This window comes from Palaemon carinicauda, unplaced genomic scaffold (assembly GCF_036898095.1).
Source record: "Palaemon carinicauda isolate YSFRI2023 unplaced genomic scaffold, ASM3689809v2 scaffold299, whole genome shotgun sequence".
Taxonomy (NCBI): Eukaryota; Metazoa; Arthropoda; class Malacostraca; order Decapoda; family Palaemonidae; genus Palaemon; species Palaemon carinicauda.
This window is the reverse complement of record NW_027170654.1, coordinates 134,719-157,054: the sequence shown is the minus strand read 5'-3', so window position 1 is coordinate 157,054 and position 22,336 is coordinate 134,719. Positions and strand designations below refer to the sequence as shown.

The following is a 22,336-nucleotide window of genomic DNA, read 5'->3' as shown; positions in this document are numbered from 1 at the left end:
AGGTTTGTAGGGCCTCGATGTCATGGCCCTGTGGATGAGGGAATCCTGGTTGGATTTCCTCCACCTCTCAGCGGTGAGCTCTACGTCCTTAGGCTCAAACAGACTCTTACCGAACACGGAAGAGTGTCTGAGCCTGCTAACCTTCGAACTGGGGACCTTCTGGTGGAACCTCTCGGCCACAGCGTCCCGACGTTTGAGAATCGTATTGGCCCACAAGCTTGAGACTTGGTGGGCCAGAAACTCAATGGTCCGTGTGCCTGAGAGTAAGAAAGTCTCCAGCGCCTTCCTGGAGCTTTCTTTGGAGAGGTCTTCAGACCGCACCAGGATGCCCAGAGACCCCAGCCAGATGTCGAGCCACGAAGTTGCCTGCATGGCACACTTGGTGACTTTCTCCTGGCTTAAGATCTCAGTGGCAGAGAAAGGCACGTGCCAGTTGGAGAGTCTCTCAAGAGGGACTCCCCCTGTGAGTTCTTCCACAGAGTGGTGCAACGGAAGACTCAGACAAGACGCCTCAAGGATCTCGAAGTACCTCCTCTGATGGACTCGAGGAGGAGGGAGGAGCTTGCTACCGGCACTCGATCTGCTGGAGGAGGCAAGCTCAGAGAGCTGGCCCTCGACCTTGTCCCTGGCACTCTTCATCCCCTGAGACCAGGGTAAAGCTGCACTGGCCCTAGAGGGTTTCTGGGGGCCATAGATGCGGTCCAGGACCGTGTCCTTAACTTCACGAGGGGGAATCTCAGGGTCTGGGATCCCATTGAGGTTCCTCATGAGGGTCAGGACTTGCCAGAAAACATGTTCTGACTCCTGGTGCTCTCCTCCTGAAGGACTGGCAGCTAAGTCTCCCGTCCACAGTGGCTCTTCCCGGGGGGACACGTGGACATCCTCAGCGGCTCTAGACGGTTCCTCCCTGATCCTTGCTGATGATTTGGGAATCGTCTTAGAGTCCTTAGGCTCCCTCCTGGGAGGGATACAGGACTCGAGCAACGAAGGGGGCAGGCTCTTCTCCACCCCTGGACGAAACGACTTCTCAGGGAGAGGCGGCGCTTCCCCCATTGGTGCGATGGGGGAATGGTCCGGCTAATCCGACTCTCCTGAGGATGGGTAGTCCTCATCCGTAGGGGAGGGAGAGAAAGTCTGGGGGGGAGAAGGAGCCTTGCGCAAGGACCTGCGAGGAGACAAAATAGGCCTTGGAGGAGTTTCCACGGGAGAGACTCCTCTCTTCCTCTTCAGGGGGGAGGAAGCTGCCGCTGGTTTGTGACCCCCGTCAGAGAGGGCGGGCTTAATCGCCTGCACAAGAGCTGTGACTAGGGTGCCAAACCAGGGTTGCTGGCTGACAGTCACGCTGTCAGACACCCCCTCTGGAGGGAAGGGGATTGTGCGATCCCTAGGAGGAGTCGACAAATGTGGGTTCGCCTGTGGGGCTGAAAGGAAAGTGTCCCAAGACCTGTCCGGGAAACGCCCCTCCTCCGGCGAGCGTACTGGTCTGCGCTTGCGGGGAGGGGAACGAGACGAAGAACTGTCCGCCTGGCAGCGCTCGCGCTGCGGGTCGTATGACAGGCCCTGGTCAGGGTCGCGCGTGAAAGAGTCGCGCACGAAGGGCTCGCGCGACACAGGAATCTCGCGCTCGCGCGGGGGTGAGGATTCAGGAACGAGGGAGCGCTGGCGCGCTGGCGATGGAGCGGGCGCGTGGTCGCAGGCGCACGTAGGAGATGGCGAGGGCGTGCGGCGCGCAGGAGCCGGCACGGGAGGCGGCCGGACGCGAGGGCGCGCAGCAACCTGATGCGGCCCCGGAGGGCGCGAGATAACGGGGGCGCCTGAGCGCGTGTCCAGGAGAACCAGGCGAGGGCGCGTGAGCGCTGGTGCAGGATCGCGTGCGGCAGGGATGGCGCGTTGGCGCGGCGGTTGTCGCTGGTCTGACAGGACCGGCATGCTCGCCTGTGGGCGCGCTGGCCGCGCCGGCGAACGTGGGCGCGCATCAGGATGTGGTCGCACCGGGGTGTGCTGCTGCGGCGGCTGCGTAGGGCGCGCGGTTGGATGAGGGCGCACAGTTGTGCGCTGGAGGGTTACATTAAGCGCCTTGAAGACAGGAACAGGGCGCGTGACAGAAATAGGGCGCGTAACCGGGGCGTCGCTCGCGGTTGTAGCGCGTGCAGGATCGCGCAGTCTGGTAGGAGAGCCCAGGGGCGGCCATGAGCGCCCGTGCGCCAGCTTAGAAGCCTCCTGGGCGACGCACTGGGATGTTGAAGCGCGTTGGCTTGTTGGTGAGCGCTGGATCTGGAACCGCGCGTGGGTTCGTGTCGCGCGTCTCTCCAGACAGGCGCGGCGAGTCCGGAGGAACCTGTGGGCGCCTGTACGCCAGCGAAGGAACCTTCTGGACTGCGCGGGACAAGGCAGGAACCGGGGGACGCTGGGGAGCTGGTGGGCGCGTGAGCGTAGGTGGCCGCTGGGGCACCGGAGGGGTGACCGGAATTCTTGCCGCATACATTTTTGCCGTAGGACTCTTTGTCACGGACTTTTTGCCGTAGGAATCTTTGCCACTAGGTATTTTTGCCGTAAGGAATTTTTGCCGCAAATTGCATATTACTTTTATAATTTAAAGGTATATGAAAGATTTGACCTATAAAAAAAAATAAGTATAGTGGCCTACATACATACATCTAATGCGATGGATGGTCTCTGATAATTAGCTCTTACTTACGAAGTTTTAAACAAGCAGTTTTAGCCCATACACACACTCCACTGGTCTTTGATAAATAGGTCGTGCTTCTAAAGTTTAAAACAAATGTGAGTGTAACCGGATGTTTGTTTCATTTAGCTAAAAATATTTTTCGAAAAGTCTGTGAATTTGGCCACAAAGTGCGTTACCAGAGTGATTTGGAATTTAACACCTTGGTCAAATTCTTTACAGCACTGGCATTTGTTCCTTCTAGTGACGTTATTAGAGCATTTGAGGAACTAGTTGACAACGATGATTTGCCTCAGGACCTGGTATCTTATTTTGAGACGTATTATATTGGTGGGGTAAGAGGCAGGGGCCCTCGTAGACAAAGAGTCGGTCCAACATTTCCTGTGGATATGTGGAATGTTTATGAACGGACTTTAAATAAGTTACCAAACACCAATGATAGTGTAGAAGGGTTTCATAATGCCTTGCAAAGTTCTGTTACAAATATCCACCCAAATATTTGGCAATTAATTAACCTTTTGAAAAACGAAGAGAGTCTAGCAAAAAAGAAAAGAATTGATATTGAACGCGGCGAAGCATCTCACATGAAGAAAAAGTACAAAGATGTTTATGTACGAATACAAAGAATTGTTTCAAGATATGATTTTCAGCATAAAGTACACTATTTACGGAGTATTGCAATGAATTTGCACTCATTCTAATCTTAATTAAAGTTTTTTTTTTTCAAATATTTAAAATTTTAAATAAATAAACCTTCTATATTGTAATACCTTTGTTATTGATTTTATTTTGACAATGATGAATATTTGAATATTTATTGTAACTTCAATTGCTCTTAAATTTATTGCTTGTTTTAAATAAATAAACTTTCAGTTTTATAATACACTATTATTCTCATACCCTTTTATACTCATAATTTAGATATATTTTATTCATTATACGGCATTCATGTATGTAGTAGAGTGTATGTATGTATGCTAAATACTTCTTGTTTAAAACTTGCTAAGTAAGAGCTAATTAGATGTATGTGTGTATGTATGTATGTAAGTAGGTGTGTATATTTCTTGTTTATAAACAACTTGTTTTAAACTTTAGAAGCACGACCTATTTATCAAAGACCAGTGGAGTGTGTGTATGGGCTAAAACTGCTTGTTTAAAACTTCATAAGTAAGAGCAATTATCAGATACCATCCATCGCATTAGATGTATTGATGTAGGCCACTATGCTAATTGTTTTTTATAGATCAACTCTTTCATAAACCTTTAAATTATAAAAGTAATATGCAATTTACGGCAAGAATTCCTTACGGCAAAAATACCTAGTGGCAAAGTTTCCTACGGCAAAAAGTCCGTGACAAAAAGTCCTACGGCGAAAATGAATGCGGCAAGAATTCCTAGAACTCACCGGAGGGCGCGTGTGCGCAGGTGAGAGCTAGCACGCTGCAACAGGAACTGCTGGGGGGCGCCGGGGTGCAGAAGGGCGTGGGCACGCAGGGGATATCTGGCACGTGGCAGGAACAGTGTCGCGAACGCATGAGGGTGAGCGCCGTGGCGCTAAGTCAGGAACAGCGGCAACGGCAGGCACAGCAGCGACAGCAGCAGGAGAGCGCACAGGAAGAACCTGGCACTTGAGGGCAGGAGGCGCGGTTTTGCGCTCAAGACCCTTCAGCCCCGAAGGGCCCGGAGACTGCGCAGCGGCAGGATCAGGTGGCGCGTCAAGCGCATCAGGAACCTTAGATGTTGAAGGTCTAGGAGACTGGTCACTGTGTCTCAAAGGACGACCATCATCTGAAGGTGATCGCGAACGATCCCCGGAGAGGTCTAGGGTGGTAGCTGGCAGGATCGGTGAACGGCGAGTCGTCTCCTCCGCAGAGGACTGTGGTGACGAAGAGCCGAAGAGGCGCCTCTTAACCCCCTTGTAAGGGGAAGGAAGGCCTCTACGGCGAAGGGGAGGACGAGCCTTCCGCTTTATACGCCCACAAGGGGCCGTGGGATCAGCAAGCTGACCATCAAGGGGCCTCCGAAGAGGAGTCTCTGTATGTGAGCTCCCCCGAGGGAGAGAATCACCGGCAGGAGAGACCGTGGGACTTACATCCTCCCTCGAAGGGTGTTCGGAGGGGGAATCTAAGCTGTCAGCTACCTCAGCCACAGGAACGGGGGTTTGACTTGACCCAAGGGATGACTCCGTCACAACAACGTCAACCAAAGACAGAGGATCTATCCCTGCTGTAGTTGGCGATTGTTTGACGGCTGCACCCAGTTTGATCATGTCAAACTGGGCTTCCTTGGAGGGCAAACCCTGCAGCCCCAAGGAAGCCCAAAGCTGAAACAAATCACGATTAGACATTAAATCCTCCTCCGGGGGAGGAGGGGCAACTACCTCTCCCGCACCCCGGGATCGGTCAACAGCACAGCGGTCTACGCTACCACTCGCCGGCCTCTCGAAAGAGACTGCTCGAGGGGGAGCTTCGGAGGAGGAAAGGGCAACGGAAGAAGTCCTGGAATTTTCTCTCTTCAGAGAAGCTTCTGAAGGAGAAAGATCCCTTTTGGCCTTCTTCTTCCGGCGCCGGGCAAACCTCTCCCACTGAGAGGTAGACCAATCCCTACATTCAATACATAAATTATCACTATCACACCGCTGGCCCCTACAGTGAGGACATAAGGTGTGGGGATCGGTGTCGACCGCCGACATACAGGTCCCACAAGGGTGGCCGGGAAGTCCAGGGCAAGTACGCATTGTCAGTAGAGGCAAACTTCAAGCTATCTGCAAAAGAGAAAAAGCAAAAACAGATTAATATGGCAGTCAAAGCGAGGGAGAGCGCAGACAGGTCTGTTATCTTCCCGAGCCAAAAGTAAAGTGAAGCATTCACCGGTGTGTGTGAGGGGGGGAGTAGCTAGCTACCCCTCCCTAACCCCCACTAACTAGTGGCGGGGTAGTAAACCCTCGTTAAAACTTTTATGGCTCGTCATTCAGCTACGCCAAAGTAATTACCCCAAGTAAATAGCGTGGTTTGTATTTCAGTTCCGGAACAAATTCAACTTTAGTGGCGAGAGCTTGAATCGCCACTAACATATCTTTTAGTGAAGGTTCATTAGCAATTGCAATAGTGGGATCGGGATCTACCACTACAGGTGAAGGAATAGGATTAATGACATGGGAAGGGGAAATATCTCTAGATGAGCGAGAAGAACTATGCCTCAATCTATCCCTTTTGAGTTTATGTCTGTATCTATCAAACTCAATCCATTCATACTCTGACAGTAAAACACATTCATCACAGCGATCAACTAAATCACACTCTTTACCACTACATGCAACACAGAGAGAATGGGGGTCAAGAGAGGCTTTAGCCATTCGGTTCTTACACACACTAGTCACACATAACCTAAAAGTTATAGGGGGGGTGGCCATTTTGAAATTTTAAAGAGAATTCAGAAGCAAAGGTCAAAAATTATCTAATCCAAACAAAATCAAGAAATATCCAAAGCGAGATCAAAAACAAGCGGGAGTCAATAACCAAAGATTTGTACTTCACCAAAAAAAACAATCAGTAATGACGGAGTAGAATTCACGTGTCGCCTCTAGCGACGGCAGGGAATATATGAAGGTCACTGGAATGGTTCCCAGGTACCTCGTTAGGGTGCAGGGGTGGTACACCTGGCTATCCAACTGGCGGTTGGCGCGAGTTTCAAATTTTCTGCCGTTGACGTCGGGGACGTAAGCTATATATATGACTACCGGGTAAGTCTTGTGTTTAAAATGATGTAGTATTGATTTATTACAGTATTCCTTCATCTTATCTTTGTTATTTTCCGTTGGATTTGTGTTAGTATCTCCGAATGTTTGCAAGCTGAGAACCTTCTGTACCGCACTTCCAAAGATCACTAGACCGCTCTACGGTGTCACACACCTTACCATGCATAATCAGTGTACGATAAAACAAAGGTTTTACGGCATCACACTGTACAATAGATCATTGATTAAAACCTTTTTATCAAAGTAAAATAATTCTAGTTAGTCCAATGACTTACCTTTACACGCTCCAAGTGCATGACGAACTGACTTAAGTCATTGCCGATGGACGACATGATGTGCTTCATCTCGATCTCGATCAATTTGTGTGCAAAGTTGATCCGCCTGAAATGAAACAAAAGTATCAGGAGAAAAATTCAATTGTTTGACTTCTCAAAACGGAATACTGTTTCAAAATAATACTTCTCAATAGAGTAGTAAAAATCCTTTTACTTTTCAATAAACATCAAAGACCTAGAGCAAAATTTTCCAAAATACATCAAGTTATTACTTTCAGAATACAATCATTGCCTGATTAACACATTTGCAGGCCAATGTCAATTCAATAGAAGGTAGTAGGTTGGCCAGGGCACCAGCCGTCCGTTGAGATACTACCGCTAGAAAGTTATGGGGTCTTTGATTGGCCAGACAGTATTACATTGGATCTTTCTCTCTGGTTACGGTTCTTTCCCCTTGCCTACACAGACACCAAATAGTCTGGCCTATTCTTTACAGACTCTCCTCTGTCCTCTTACACCTGACAACACTGAGATTACCAAACAATTCTTCTTCTCACAGGGGGTTAACTACTGCACTGTAATTGTTCAGTGGCCACTTTCCTCTTTGTAAGGGCAGAAGAGACTCCTTAGCTACGGTAAGCAGCTCTTCTATGAGAAGGACACTCCAAAATCAAACCATTGTTCTCTAATTTTGGGTAGTGCCATAGCCTCTGTACCATGGTCTTCCACTGTCTTGGGTTAGAGTTCTCTTACTTGAGGGTACACTCGGGCACACTCTTCTATCTTATATCTTATTTCTCTTCCTCTTGTTTTGTTAAAGTTTTTATAGTTTATAAAGTGATATTTATTTCAATATTGTTGCTCTTCTTAAAATATTTTATTTTTCCTTGTTCCCTTTCCTCACTGAGCTATTTTCCCTGTTGAAGCCCGTGGGCTAATAGCATCCTGTTTTTCCAACTAGGGTTGTAGCTTAGCAAGTAATAATAATAATGATAATGATAATAAAAATCATTTAACTACATCTGACAAGTTTGGAAGTAATTTGTATTTTTCCCAGCAATGAAAACCTGGAGCTCTTTACTAAGGAGTATTATTTCGGTGAAGCTGAAACCAGCCGAAAAGCTTTTTGTCAGTGTGTAACTACCCACCACTAGTTAGCGGGAACAGGGAGTGGGGTAGGATAACCTTCCCGCTCACACAAGCACTAGGGACTGACCGTCACTTTTGTAATTGCAGCAGGGCTTTCAGGGTGTTGTTGCTGGCAGGTCAGTACGTGTAAAGAGCTTTAAGTTTGTATTGCTCGGAAACAATACAATTCCAAATTTGTCATTTGTTCCTAAGCAAAATACAAAACTTCTGCTCTTTACTCTGGAGACTCACCTTTAGGTGGAAGTCCAAAACCAAATGACTGGCAACTGTATAGTTGAGGGATCCTGCACCACGTTATCCTCGTAGGAAAACGGCCTGGGCAATCATGGCTGGCGAATAAGGAATCAATCTCTTGGAACATTCACTGTAGCTATTCGAGCCGTGCCCTCTACTAATATATACATTATTACTTTCCACCTCCCCCTGACAGAAGTACAGAGGCATATCACATATACAGTGATACCTCTGGATACGAAAGTTTCTGCTTACGAAAAATTCAGGATGCGAAAAGTGATTGGAAGATTTTTATGCCCCAGTATATGAATAAAATTTCAGGATACGAAAACCTTACGAGATCCCAACTCTTCGCCGAGAGTGATTTTAAAAAGCGCGCGCCGCCGGACTTTGAACTTGGGTAGACTCACTTACAGCCTCCCGCTCACACTGGTTATCTCCCTACTCAGACGCTAGCTGACGCCATAAGATCCTGCTTCCAGCTTGCTTACGCACGGGCGTTCATCTCTCTCTCTCTCTTTTCGTTCCGACCGCGGTATCGTTAACAGACATTGTGTGCTTTCGCTTGTTTGACATACAGTAGTGTTAATATACAGTACATTCGTACGCCACGTGTTATCGTTATTAAACATTCGTTACTGTGCACTGTACTGTATTAGTGTTTACTATACATAGTACTGTATATAACGTACGTAGTGTATTATATTACGTATTACTGTAGCCATGGGTCCCAAGAATGTTGCCGAAGGAAAGAAGAAGACGACGATGCTTTCGATGGAGACGAAACTTGAAATCGTAAAAAAGTACGAGTCTGGCATGCATTTAAATGCGATCGCCAAGGAGTATGGCCGGAATCCATCTACGATAGGCACCATCCTGAAGCAGCAGGTGGCCATCAAAGCAGAGACACCTTCTAAGGGCGTCACTATTTTCTCCAACAAGAGAACCCACGTGCATGACGAGATGGAGAGGCTGCTTCTTGTGTGGATCAAGGACAAAGAGATCTCAGGAGACACCATCACTGAGACTACAATTTGCCAGAGGCCTCCGCCATTTTCGGTGATCTCGTGCGTTCTCAGGCCGAAGAAGGGGCCAGGAGAAGGAACATCCCAGCAGGAACCCACAGAGTTCAAGGCTTCTCGTGGGTGGTTCGAGAAATTCAAGAAAAGGACTGGCATTCATTCAGTGGTACGGCATGGGGAGGCAGCCAGCTCGGACACGAAGGCCGCCGAAGCCTTTGTTAAAATGTTCGACACGTTGACTCTGCAGGAAGGCTACAGTTCGCAGCAAGTTTTCAATTGCGACGAAACTGGACTTTTTTGGAAGAAAATGCCTCGTCGGACGTTCATCACGGCGGAGGAGAAGAGGCTACCCGGACATGAGCCTATGAAGGACAGGCTTACCCTTGCTTTTTGTGCAAACGCCAGTGGGGACTGCAAGATAAAGCCCCTGCTGGTGTACCATTCAGAAAATCCCCGAGCCTTCAAAGCCCAAAAAGTCATCAAGGAGAACCTTCCCGTGATGTGGAGGGCGAATGCTAAAGCCTGGGTAACGAGGCAACTTTTCATTGATTGGGTGAATGTCTGCTTCGGTCCGACTGTCCGAAATATTTGGAAGAAAACCGCCTCCCTATGAAATGTCTGCTGGTGTTGGACAATGCTCCAGCTCACCCTCCTGGCCTCGAGGAATATCTTCTGGCCGAGTATTCCTTCATAAAGGTCCTATATCTACCGCCTAACACCACCCCTCTCCTCCAGCCCATGGACCAGCAAGTTATTTCAAATTTTAAAAAATTGTACACGAAGCATCTCTTCCAGAGATGTTTCCAAGTCACAGAGAGTACAAACCTCACTCTGCGTGAATTTTGGAAAGATCACTTTAACATCGTGATATGCCTCAAACTCATCGATCTCGTTTGGCAGGAAGTTTCGAGGCGTACCCTGAACTCATCTTGGAGGAAGCTTTGGCCTGATGCTGTCTCTGCACGAGACTTCGAAGGGTTCGGGAAGCCTGGAGGCGAAGCCGAGATCGTTGACGATCCTGAACCAATTCAGCAGTGTGAGGTGGCTGACATCGTACATCTTGGTACGACCATGGGGCTGGAAGTTAGCGCGGAGGATATAGATGAACTTATCGAGGAGCACCACGAGGAGTTGACGACGGACGACCTAAAGGAGTTGGAGACGATGCAAGTGAGTGATGTTCAAGAGCAGTTCTCTAGCGGTGATGAGGAGGATGTTATACCTTTGAAAACGGCAGACATCAAGGAAATTCTCGCATGTTTCCATAAAATGGCAGACTACGTCGAAAAGGAACATCCAGAAAAAGTTTATACCAACCGTGCGCTTTAACAATGCAATGACGTTTGCCTAACGCATTTTAGAAATGTGTTGAAAAGTAGGCAGAAACAAGGTTCAATGGATAGTTTCTTATTAAAGAGGCCAGCGGTATTAGTAGGCCAAGACGAAGGTGAAAGTAAAGAAAAGAAACAGAAAAGAGGAAGGGATGAAGAATTAGAAGGTGAAAGTAAAGAAAAGAAACAGAAAAAAGAAAGTGATGAAGAAGTAGAAGAGATTTAGAAAATATGAAAAACGTAAAGTTATAAAAAAGCAAAAAAAAAAATTCAATTTTAAGTTTTATGTTACCGTTAAGTGTTGAAGTAATTTTTTCTTTCATTTTATAGTTTTCCATACGTAATGTTAAGTGTTAATTATTTCTGCCATTTTTTTATTTCGTAAAGTTTAAGTGTTAATGTGTTAAGTGTGTAAATTACTGTACGTAGTCTGTCACTTGTTACGTTTTCTGCCTTATGCCATCCTCCTCTGCCGCGACTTCGCTATCGGACATCGTCTCAATCAAAAGGTAAGTTTCAACTTTTTTGTTACACTAATTAACTGTAACCTTTTTTTCAGAGTATCAATCCTTAATTTAGGTGTAGGTACAGTACAGATAACAATACACCTTCACTGATCCAAATGCTTTACATACAGTACCGTAACTTTTATACAGTAGTAAAGAAAACGGACCGTTTTCTTAGGGCTTGGGGGGGATAACTAGGCTATAACTACATTATTGAATAATCTCATAGTGGTTTCTGGAATGGATTAGGCTGTTTTTAATGGTTGGGTTAATTATTGAATGATAGAAATGGCTGCATTGTATGTTTATTACTACAGTTTAGCGTGTTTATGGAAGAAAAGGTGTCTTCTCGTAAGGCTTGGAACGGATTAGGCTATTAACATGTAAAACGCGACTCAGGATACGAAAAAATCAGGATACGAAACCGTATCCTGAACGGATTACTTTCGTATCCTGAGGCATCACTGTATACATGTACAGTATATATGATTGTCCATAGAGCGTGAAACTCACCAACAGAAGAAGGAGGTCAGCTGTGCAGAGTTCCCCAAATGCTGCGCCCCAAGAGAGGGAAAGATGAAGTAAGAAAAGGCCAGTCACTGCACCATTCATCCTATACTTACTTCGTGGGTAATCCTCTGTCCTCGAACCACTGGTCCTTGTCCCGCAAGGGAGCTGAAGTGTTTAGATCACGTTATGAGCAGCTACCACAGGACCTACTGAGAATGTGTCTAGGCTCCTGTCGGTTATTTCTTGCAGGTAGCGGGAGGTGAATGTTGTTTGACGTTTTCACCTGCCCGCTTGAAGTACCTGCTGAACAGAAAAATTATTTCGGAATGCCAAGGAAGTACTTACTCCCCTGACATCATGGGCATGGGGACATCTACTTGATGTCGAGGTGTCTGAGGCCCTTGCCCTTTCCTATACTCGCCTGATCCAAGAGGAAATTGAGTTCTCCGTGATTCTCCTCTTGGTCTTCCTCGTGCTGACAAACAGCTGGTTGATCTGGGGTCGAGCTCTTCTCATCCTTATGAGATATAACCTCATCTTCTTTAAAGGGCATAGTAATAGTTGATCAGTATCATCTGTTACTGTTCAGTGACTCCCAATCCGAAAGGGCCCAAATCTAGGATTCGCTAAGGATGGATTTTTAGTCTTTGCAACAAACTCAGGGACGAAACCGAGTGTGACCTGCCACCCATCCCCTCGAATGGGTGATGACGTACGAAAGACAATGTAGCTCGCTAACTCTACCTGCAGAGGTCAAGGCGAAAAGAAAACAGTCTTTGAGGTCACGTCCTTATCCAAGGCTTGACGTGAAGGCTCATAAGGGGCTCCTTTCTGTGAACGTAAGACCCAGACAATGTTCCAAGGCGATGGTCTAACTTTCGACTAAGGGCCAGAACACTCGAAGTTCCGTATGAGGAGTGACAATTCCGTCGAGGAAGAAACGTTAACTTGATTCAGTTCAAAGACAAGGCTGAACAAAAGCCTTTCACCAACGACACGGTCAACATATGAAGAAGGGAAAGCTCAGTCTGTAGACTTGAGTCAAATGTTAACAATCTTCATTGACGGAGATCTAAAATGTCTGAATGCTCTTTCTACTCGTTTTAAATGCATTTAGAATGTTGTCATCTAAATATTTACAACAAAGTTTAACCATTACACCTAACAAGACTATCCAGTTGGGGACCAAAATATTGGGCTTAATTTATAGAAGATCCTCAACTTACAAACTTAATAGGTTCCAAGAAACGGTTTGTAAGTCAAATTTTGTTAAATTTTGTCCTAGGGTAGGCCTAACCTGACTCCCATGCCTATAATTTCCAGCTACAAAAGTCAATAAAAAGTCCGGTTTTATATGAAATAGATATCAGGTTATTACAAATGCCATTTTGCTTACTGTATTAACCCTTTTACCCCCAACGCTATTTGGAACTTTCCAACCCTTAACCTCCAGGCGTTTTTTTTTTTCAAGCACATTTTGCAATATATTTTTTTAAAATTGCTCTAACAACCTTAATTTTCACCATAGAGAGGTCAGGTTGGTCTCATTATTTTGGAAAATGCCTGAAGTTTTGCATAAAGTTATAAAAAATATGCAAAAAGATGTAAAAAAACAGTTTTTTGCAAGGACGTACAAGTACATCCATGGGGGTAAAGGGATGAGTTTTGTGAAACGTACCAGTGTTTCCATTGGAGGTGAAAGGGTTAAATGATATAGTATTGATTTATTACATCATTTCATTATCTTATCTTTGTTATTTTCAGTTGGATTTGTGTTAACCCTTTTACCCGCAGGCTCATTGGAAATTTCCAAGCCTTAACCCCCAAGGGGTTATTTTTTCCCTAGCACATTTTGCAGTATATTTTTTTTAAATTGCTCTAACAGCCCTAATTTTTGTCATAGAGAGGTCAGGTTGGTCTCATTCTCTTAGAAAATGCTTGAATTTTCTCAAAAAATTATCAAAAATATGAAAAAAATAATTTTTATAGCATTATTTTGCAAGGACGTACCGGTACGTCCATGGGGTTAAAGGAATGAATTTTGTGAAACGTACCAGTACGTCCTTTGGGGGTAAAAGGGTTAATATCTCCGAATGTTTGCAAGTCGAGAACCTTCTGTACCGCACTTCCAAAGATCACTAGACCGCTCTACAGTGTCACACACACCTTACCATGCATAATCAGTGTACAATAAAACAAAGGTTTTACGGCATCACACTGTACAATAGATCATTGATTAAAACCTTTTTATCAAAGTAAAATAATTCTAGTTAGTCCAATGACTTACCTTTACATGCTCCAAGTGCATGACGAACTGACTTAAGTCATTGCCGATGGACGACATGATGTGCTTCATCTCGATCTCGATCAATTTGTGTGCAAAGTTGATCCGCCTGAAATGAAACAAAAGTATCAGGAGAAAAATTCAATTGTTTGACTTCTCAAAACGGAATACTGTTTCAAAATAATAGTTCTCAATAGAGTAGTAAAAATCCTTTTACTTTTCAATAAACATCAAAAGACCTAGAGCAAGATTTTCCTAAATACATCAAGTTATTACTTTCAGAATACAATCATTGCCTGATTAACACATTTGCAGGCCAATGTCAATTCAATAGAAGGTAGTAGGTTGGCCAGGGCACCAGCCGTCCGTTGAGATACTACCGCTAGAAAGTTATGGGGTCTTTGACTGGCCAGACAGTATTACATTGGATCTTTCTCTCTGGTTACGGTTCTTTCCCCTTGCCTACACAGACACCAAATAGTCTGGCCTATTCTTTACAGACTCTCCTCTGTCCTCTTACACCTGACAACACTGAGATTACCAAACAATTCTTCTTCGCCCAAGGGGTTAACTACTGCACTGTAATTGTTCAGTGGCCACTTTCCTCTTTGTAAGGGCAGAAGAGACTCCTTAGCTATGGTAAGCAGCTCTTCTAGAAGGACACTCCAAAATCAAACCATTGTTCTCTAATTTTGAGTAGTGACATAGCCTCTGTACCATGGTTTTCCACTGTCTTGGGTTAGAGTTCTCTTACTTGAGGGTACACTCGGGCACACTCTTCTATCTTATATCTTAATTCTCTTCCTCTTGTTTTGTTAAAGTTTTTATAGTTTATAAAGATATTTATTCTAATATTGTTGCTCTTCTTAAAATATTCTATTTTTCCTTGTTCCCTTTCCTCACTGAGCTATTTTCCCTGTTGGAGCCCCTGGGCTTATAGCATCATGCTTTTCCAACTAGGGTTGTAGCTTAGCAAGTAATAATAATAATGATAATGATAATAAAAATCATTTAACTAAATCTGACAAGTTTGGAAGTAATTTGTATTTTTCCCAGCAATGAAAACCTGGAGCTCTTTACTATGGAGTATTATTTCGGTGAAGATGAAACCAGCCAAAAAGTTTTTTGTCGGTGTGTAACTACCCACCACTAGTTAGCGGGGACAGGGAGCGGGGTAGGTTAATCTTCCCGCTCACACCAGCACTAGGGACTAACCGTCCTTTATGTAATTGCAGCAGGGCTTTCAGGGTGTTGTTCCTGGCAGGTCAGTATGTGTAAAGAGCTCTAGGTTTGTATTGCTCGGAAATAATACAAATTACTTCCAAATTTGTCATTTGTTCCTAAGCAAAATACAAAACTTCTGCTCTTTACTCTGGAGACTCACCTTTAGGTGGAAGTCCAAAACCAAATGGCTGGCAACTGTCCCGAGATGGCCTCTGTATAGTTGAGGGATCCTGCACCACGTTATCCTTGTAGGAAATCGGCCTGGGCAATCATGGCTGGCGAATAAGGAATCAATCTCTTGGAACATACATCGTAGCTATTTGGGCTGTGCCCTCTACTAATATATACAGTATTTCTTTCCACCTCCCCCTGACAGCAGGACGGAGGTATACCACACATATACATTGTCCAAAGAGCGTGAAACTCACCAACAGAAGAACGAGGTCAGGTGTGCAGAGTTCCCCAAATGTTGTACCCCAAGAGAGGGGAAGATGAAGTAGGAAGTGGCCAGTCACTGCCACATTCATCCTAGACTTACTTCGCGGGTAATTCTCTGCCCTAGAACCACTGGTAATTGTCCCGCAAGGGAGCTGAAGTGTTTAGATCACGTTATGAGCAGCTACCACAGGACCTACTGAGAATGTGTCTAGGCTCCTGTCGGTTATTTCTTGCAGGTAGCGGGAGGTGAATGTTGTTTGACGTTTCCACCTGCCTGCTTGAAGTACCTGCTGAACAGAAAAATTATTTTGGAATGCCAGAGAAGTACTTACTCCCCTGACATCATGGGCATGGGGACCTCTACCTGACGTCGAGGTGTCTAAGGCCCTTGCCCTTTTCTATTACTCGTCTGATCCAAGAGGAGATTGAGTTCTTCGTGATTCTCCTCTTGGTCTTCCCCGTGCTGACGAACAGCTGATTGATCTGGGGTCGAGCTCTTCTCATCCTTATGAGATATAACCTCATCTTCTTTAAAGGGCATAGTAAGAGTTGATCAGTATCGTCTGTTACTGTTCAGTGACTCTCAATCCGAAAGGGCCCAAATCTAGGATTCTCTAAGAACGGATTTTTAGTCTTTGCAACAAACTCAGGGACGAAACCGAGTGTGATCTGCCACCCATCCCCTCGAATGGGTGATGACGTACGAAAGACAATGTAGCTCGCTGACTCTACCTGCAGAGGTCAGGGCGAAAAGAAAACCATCTTTGAGGTCACGTCCTTATCCAATGCTTGACGTGGAGGCTCATAAGGGGCTCCTTTCTGTGAATGTAAGACCCTGACAATGTTCCAAGGAGGTGGTCTAACTTTCGACTGAGGGCCAGAACGCTTGAAGTTCTGTATGAGGAGTGACAATTCCATCAAGGAAGAAATGTTAACTTGATTCAGTTCAAAGACAATGTTCAAGACTGAACAAAAGCCTTTCACCACCGACACTGAGAGAGTTCCCCAACCTCCCCCCCGAAGGAACAGTAAAAACTCCGCTACTGCTGGAATACCGGCACTGAGTGGAGAGATACCACGTCAATAACCTCCACCACCAAAGACAGACCACTTCGCCTGATACGCCATAGATGACGACTCCCGGAAGTATCTTGCCATGCACATAGCAACCAGCTTCAAAAAGCCTCTCTTGTAGTAGTTGCTGGATCGCCTCCAGGTGTGAAGACCTAGCGATGGTATCGCTTGGTGAAAAATCTTCATGTGAGGTAGTCTGAGTAGCTCAGCGCGAAGTCTCAGGAACAGGAGCTCGCTGGTTCGTTGTCTCTGGGTCAGCAACTGTAGAGCGCTTGCGCGCAATAGCGCACTGTCGCACAGGAGAACGTTGGCGCACAGGTGATACCTGGCGCTTAAGGGACTTTGCTACAATGTGAGCAAGTCCCTTTTGCCCCGAAGGGACCGTGGCCTGCTTGATCGCAGGATGCGTGGGCGACCACAGCGTGTCGGCAGCTAGGAAGGGCGACGGCAGGTCAGCAGGTCTGGCAGGAGTAGGAGATCGCGAACGATCAGCGGACAGGTCCAGGGATGTAGCTGGAAGGGCAAGTGAACAGCGACGAGGTTCCTCTGCGGCGGACTGCGGCGAAGATGAGCCAAAGAGGGGCCTCCTAACACCCTTGTGAGGTGAAGGAAGGCGGCTACGGCGGAGGGGAAGGAGGGCCTTACGCCTTATACGCCCTCTGGGGGCAGTAGGTAGACCGTCGGCAGTCCTCCGAAGAGGAGTCTCTGTCAGTGAACTCCCCCGAGGGGAAGAATCACCTGCAGGAGAGACCGTTGGACTTAGTTCCTCCCTCGAAGGATGTTCGGAGGGGGGAGCTAAGCCTTCAGCTACATCAGCAACAGGAGCAGAGGTTTGAGATAACACGTCAGAAGCCTCTGCCACAATAACGTTGACGATAGACAGAGGATCAACCTCTGCTAACGTCGGTGACTGTTTTGACAGCTGCCCCTAACCTGGTTATGTCAAACAGGGCTTCCTTGGAGGGCGAGCCCTGAAGCCCCAAGGAAGCCCAAAGCTGTAACAAATCATCATTAGCAACATTAGAAATTCAATCCTCCCCCAGGGGAGGGGGAGGAGCTGCCTCGCTATGGTAGGCAACTCCCTCTCCCAAACCCCGAGGTTGGTTAACAGAAATGCGGCCTACCCTACCACTCGCCTGCCTCTCGGAAGAAGCCAATCGAATGGGAGCTTTGGAGGAGGTTTGGGCTACGGAAGAAGAGTCCTTGGGGTTTTCTCTCTTCAAGGAAGCCCTTGAAGGAGAAATATCCCGTTTCGACTTCTTCTTCCGGCGCTGGGAAAACCTCTCTCACTGGGAGGTAGACCACTCCCTGCACTCACCACATACTTTATCTCTATCACACCATTGGCAACTACAAAAAGGACATAAGGTGTGTGGATCTGTTTCAACCGCCGACATATAAGTCCCACGAGGGCGGTCAGGTAAGCCGGGACACTTCCGCATCGCAGAGGCCAACTTCCAAACACTCTGTCAAAAAGAAAAAGCAAACAAAGATTAATGGCTGTCAGTGTAGGCGAGGGTGATAGGAGACAAGTCTGTATAGCACCCGAGCCGATAGAAAAGTGAAGCTCAGCACAGGTGTGTGTGTGTGTGAGGGGGGGGGGGTAGTATACTACCCTTCCCTACCCCCTGCTAACTAGCGGTGGGGTAGTAAACCCTCGTTAAAATTCTAATGGCTTGTCATTTCAGCTACGCCGAAAGTAATATGTTATTTTCATTAGTAAAATAAATTTTTGAATATACTTACCCGATAATCATGTAGCTGTCAACTCTGTTGCCCGACAGAATTCTATGGAGGGATACGCCAGCTATCACAATACTAGAAGGGGGTGTTCTTACCAGCGCCACCTGTGGCCAGGTACTCAAGTACTTCTTGTTGACACCTCCTCAATTATTCCTCGGTCCCACTGGTTCTCTATGGGGAGGAAGGGAGGGTCAATTAAATCATGATTATCGGGTAAGTATATTCAAAAATTTATTTTACTAATGAAAATAACATTTTTCAATATTAAACTTACCCGATAATCATGTAGCTGATTCACACCCAGGGGGGTGGGTGAAAACCAGTGTACAAGATTAAAGGATAGCTAAGTATCCCATATTTCATATAACAGTTATCTCAAATAACAATGAAATAATAAGTACCTGGTAAGGAAGTCGAATTGAACCGTTACTCTGTCTCTTTTTTAAGTTCGTCTTCCTTACTGAGCGCAGCGTTCCTCTTGGAGGCTGAATCAACCCAAAGGTGCTAAAGTATACAGGGCTGCAACCCATACTAAAGGACCTCATCACAACCTTTAACCTCGGCGCTTCTCAAGAAAGAATTGACCACCCGCCAAATCAACAAGGATGTGGAAGGCTTCTTAGCCGACCGAACAACCCATAAAAAGTATTCAAGAGAAAGGTTAAAAAGTTATGGAATTATGGGAATGTAGTGGCTGAGCCCTCGCCTACTACTGCATTCGTTGCTACGAATGGACCCAGGGTGTAGCAGTACTCGTAAAGAGACTGGACATCTTTGAGATAGAATGATGCGAACACTGACTTGCTTCTCCAATAGGTTGCATCCATAACACTCTGCAGAGAACGGTTCTGTTTGAAGGCCACTGAAGTAGCCACAGCTCTCACTTCATGTGTCCTTACCTTCAGCAAAGCAAGGTCTTCTTCCTTCAGATGAGAATTTGCTTCTCTAATCAGAAGCCTGATGTAGTAAGAAACTGAGTTCTTAGACATTGGTAGAGAAGGTTTCTTGATAGCACACCATAAGGCTTCTGATTGTCCTCGTAATGGTTTTGACCTTCTTAAATAGTACTTAAGAGCTCTAACAGGGCAAAGTACTCTCTCTAGTTCGTTCCCCACCATGTTGGACAGGCTTGGGATCTCGAACGACTTAGGGCAAGGACGGGAAGGAAGCTCGTTTTAGCCAAAAAAAAAAAAAACCGAGCCGCAAGGAACATGTAGCCGTTTCAGATGTGAAACCTATGTTCCTGCTGAAGGCGTGGATCTCACTTACTCTTTTACCTGTTGCTAAGCACACGAGGAAAAGAGTTTCTAATGTGAGGTCCTTAAAAGAGGCTGATTGGAACGGTTCAAATCCTGATGACATTAGGAACCTTAGGACCACGTCTAGATTCCAGCCTGGAGTGGACAACCGACGTTCCTTTGAGGTCTCAAAAGACCTAAGGAGGTCCTGTAGATCTTTGTTGGAGGAAAGATCCAAGCCTCTGTGGCGGAAAACCGCTGCCAACATACTTCTGTAACCCTTGATCGTAGGAGCTGATAGGGATTTTACGTTCCTTAGATGTAACAGGAAGTCAGCAATCTGGGTTACAGTGGTACTGGTTGAGGAAAACTGCATTGGCCTTGCACCAGCTTCGGAAGACTTCCCATTAAGACTGATAGACTCTGAGAGTGGATGTCGTCCTTGCTCTGGCAATCGTTCTGGCTGCCTCCTTCGAAAAGCCTCTAGTTCTTGAGAGACTTTCGATAGTCTGAAGGCAGTCAGACGAAGAGCGTGGAGGTTTGGGTGTACCTTCTTTACGTGAGGTTGACGCAGAAGGTCCACTCTAGGAGGAAGAGTCCTGGGAAACGTCGACCAGCCATTGCAGTACCTCGGTGAACCCTTCTCTCGCGGGTCAGAGGGGAGCAACCAACGTCAACCGTGTCCCTTTGTGAGAGGCGAACTTCTGAAGTACCCTGTTGACAATCTTGAACGGCGGGAATGCATACAGGTTGAGATGGGACCAATCCAGCAGAAAGGCATCCACGCGAACTGCTGTTGGGTCTGGAATCGGAGAACAATACAAGAGGAGCTTCTTGGTCATCGAGGTAGCGAATAGAACTATGGTTGGCAGACCCCACAGGGCCCAAAGTCTGCTGCAAACATTCTTGTGAAGGGTCCACTCTGTGGGGAAGACCTGACCCTTACGGCTGAGGCGATCTGCCATGACATTCATATCGCCCTGAATGAGCCTCGTTACCAGCGTGAGCTTTCGATCTTTGACCAAATGAGGAGGTCCCTTGCGATCTTGAACAACTTCCTCGAATGAGTCCCTCTCTGCTTGGAGATGTAAGCCAAGGCTGTGGTGTAGTCGGAGTTCACCTCCACCACCTTGTAAGCTGGAGGGACTTGAAGTTTATCAAGGCCAGATGAACTGCCAACAACTCCTTGCAATAGATGTGAAGTGTCCTTTGCTCCTGATTCCATGTTCCCGAGCATTCCTGTCCGTCCAGTGTCGCACCCCAGCCCGTGTCCGATGCGTCCGAGAAGAGACGGTGGTCGGGGGTCTGAACAGCCAAAGGTAGACCTTCCTTGAGAAGAATGCTGTTCTTCCACCACGTTAGAGTAGACCTCATCTCTTCGGAAACAGGAACTGAGCCCGTCTCTAGCGTCATGTCCTTTATCCAGTGAGCAGCTAGATGATACTGAAGGGGGCGGAGGTGGAGTCTCCCTAACTCGATGAACAGGGCCAGCGATGAAAGTGTCCCTGTTAGACTCATCCCCTGCCTGACTAAGCATCGGTTCCTTCTCAGCATGCTCTGGATGCATTCTAGGGCTTGGAAGATCCTTGGGGCCGACGGACAAGTCCAAAAAGCTCGACTCTGAAGATCCATACCCAAGGAAACAATGGTCTGGGATGGAACGAGCTGAGACTCCTCAAAATTGACCAGGAGGCCCAGTTCCTTGGTCAGATCCATAGTCCATTTGAAAATCTCCAGACAGCGACGACTTGTGGGAGCTCTTAAAAGCCAGTCGTCTGACGGAGCCGGACACAAGATCATGATACTGCTGCACAGTCTGTAAACTGACAATCATGGGCAAGCGAGGAAGTACAGTGACAACCCGAATCTGTCTAGACTATCTGGGTCGTACAGACAACTCCTTAACGGGTTGCTGAGGTTGCCGCACTGCGTCACAACAAGTCCCTTCTGTTGGTTGTTGAACGTCTTCCCCGTGACACATTGACTCCGTAAACAAAAATCCTCTAACAAGGACTAAGCTTGGACTGCATGTCATGCAACACAGCTCAAGGTCTATGGGAGCAGGTGTGGTAACAGACGGGATTAGCGGCTGAAGTGGAACCATTACCTTCCCTGTAAGCATGTTATGCTTAAATAAAAGTCCATAAGAGGTTATGCAGCTAAAGGCTCCCTCCAAATGACAGAGTCCTCAAGGGAATATCAGAAGGAGGGAGAAAAGAACTTTCTCATCTACAGGGACCTTATCCTAGAAAAGCTAAGTTCTCTGAGTGAGGGTTCACTGGTGCAAAAGCAGCAGACTAGAAGGCAACGTTATGAAACTGCTTGACAGTCTAGTGAGTTGGCAACAACCCAAGATATGTTGAGAAGCATGCGGTAAGGTATGCAGAGCATGATGAATGCAGAGTATGCTGTATGCAGAGCATGCTGTATGTAGAGCATGTTGTATGCATAGCATGCTGAAAGCAGAGCATGCTGTATGCAGAGCATGTTGTATGCAGAGCATGCTGAATGCAGAGCATGCTGAATGCTGAGCATGTAGTAAGCAGAGCCTGCTGTAAGCAGAGCCTGCTGTAAGGAAAGCAGAGCGTGTGCATGGCGTTTAACATTTCTCAGAAATTCCATGACCAGTGCTAGAGTGCTTTATGCATGCTTGCATGGGGTTTAAAAATCAACATAATGTTTACCTTACATTCATAACTCATGATTCATATTTTTGCCATGGTTAGAAAATGGAGGTAAGGTATGCTGAACAGCAGAGTCAGAACGAGCTGGAACAACAACAGTGGAAGGTGCAGAAAGTTCCTGTTCCTGTGGTATGAGTGGAGCGTGAAGAGACCGAGGTTGCGCAGAACAAGGTAAAGTTCC

At 46.5% G+C, this 22,336-nt stretch overlaps 1 long non-coding RNA gene across 4 annotated transcripts in view; it reads right to left on the bottom strand.

The window, feature by feature from the left end:
- LOC137636435 (uncharacterized) overlaps positions 1-22,336 on the bottom strand; it is a 70,591-nt gene that overhangs the window by 26,182 nt on the left and 22,073 nt on the right. For 3 of the 4 annotated variants that reach the window (XR_011043098.1, XR_011043100.1, XR_011043099.1), the window contains exons 3-4: positions 13,758-13,863; positions 6,719-6,824 (exon numbers count right to left, since the gene is read on the bottom strand). This is a non-coding gene — a long non-coding RNA (uncharacterized lncRNA). The remainder of the gene's footprint in view (positions 1-6,718; positions 6,825-13,757; positions 13,864-22,336) is intronic. The other variant, XR_011043101.1, reaches the window with a different exon arrangement.